The 1,523-nt window shown below is 38.3% G+C and overlaps 1 pseudogene; it reads right to left on the bottom strand.

The window, feature by feature from the left end:
- Positions 1 to 641: 641 nt before the first annotated feature.
- LOC132275662 (small nucleolar RNA R71) lies at positions 642 to 740 on the bottom strand (annotated as a pseudogene).
- Positions 741 to 1,523: the final 783 nt, after the last annotated feature.

Here is a 1,523-nt window from a genome sequence, read left to right as displayed (position 1 = left end):
AATAGAACCAATCTATCAATGGATGACCATAATAATGATCATATTGAGGACCTTGGTCACATAGACCAACAAGGTATCCTTTATCCCAATGTGCACAATGAGAACATACAAGTACCATTAGGCATGCCTAGGCCATACATTCACTAACCACCACAACAACACGGCCAAGCTCTATATGGAATGCCAAGGCCAATGTATACTCCACAATCTCCCATCATCAATCAAGGAATTCAAAACCAAGGTGTTCATGTTACACCTCAAGTAGCTAATCCACCTCTTGCTTTAAGAGACCATTATGTGCCTAATGAGTATAATCCACCCCCATGCATTCAATTGCCACCATTTAGAGCACATCACTATGAAATAAAGCCACAAACCATTCAAATGCTTCCTAAGTATCATGGACTTCCAAGTGAAGAACCTTACAAGCATTTGGATGAGTTTCTTGAAATATGTTCCACCATAAAATATACGAACATGTCGGAAGAGGTTTTAAGACTCAAAATTTTTCCATTCACCTTAAAAGATAAGGCAAAATATTGGTTTAACAATCTTAGGCCTTTTTCAATCATTTATTGGGCATAAATGCAACAAGAGTTCTTGAAGAAGTACTATCCGGTTTCAAAGACCAATGCCATGAGAACCTCAATTCGAGAATTTTCACATGGGGATGGAGAAACGTTTCATGAGGCATGGGAATGCTTCAATGAATTGCTTAGGAAGTGTCCACATCATGACATGCCCAAATGGAAATTAGTTCAATATTTCTTTGAGAGCTTATCGGACAACTATAAGGGTATGGTTAATGCTTCCATGGGTGGCTTATACATTGATAGGCATGAGGATGACGTGTGACGTCTTTATGAGAGCATGAGTGAAAATTCTTTGCATAGAACACTATCATCCAAGAATGGTAAAAATTCATAAGGTAGGAAGAGTGTTGGCTTACATCAAGTCGACCATTCAAATGAAATAGCCGCCGAAATGAAGTCTTTATCTCAAAGGTTTGATCAATTTTTGATTAACCAAAACTCAGCGAATCAAGTATCTTCCTTCCCTAACCATTCTCATCGTGCATCAAATGAAACATGTATAACTTGTTCTAGTGTTCTTCATTCTACTTCTCATTATCCTCACAGACAAGTGCAAAATGAACCTAATAAACAAGTCAATGCAGCTTTTGTGAACCAAGGGAACAATCCTTATGGTACTCACTATAATCCAAGTTAGAGGAATCATTCGAATTTCTCTTGGAAAAACCAAGGAGAGGGCTCAAACCCTTCCCAAGGCAGTTTTCAAGGAAAGTACATTCCACCTCCACTTCAAAACCACGGATCCCAAGGTTATAGACCTTATCAATCACAAGTGAATCAATTTGCTAATTCTCATTTTCCCAACCAATCTTATTCCCAAGGTAATACTAGAAGTCCCGCCTTTGAAGAAAAAGTTTTAAATGCTTTGGGCACTTTAGAGGCTAACACACAATTGCTTCATTCTCACTCTCAATCTATTGCGAAGCTAGA

Source organism: Cornus florida, unplaced genomic scaffold (assembly GCF_030987335.1).
Source record: "Cornus florida cultivar Cherokee Brave unplaced genomic scaffold, ASM3098733v1 CherokeeBrave_3.0.0_Hap2_Chr09, whole genome shotgun sequence".
Classification (NCBI taxonomy): domain Eukaryota; kingdom Viridiplantae; phylum Streptophyta; class Magnoliopsida; order Cornales; family Cornaceae; genus Cornus; species Cornus florida.
This window is presented reverse-complemented; position numbering and strand designations above follow the sequence as displayed.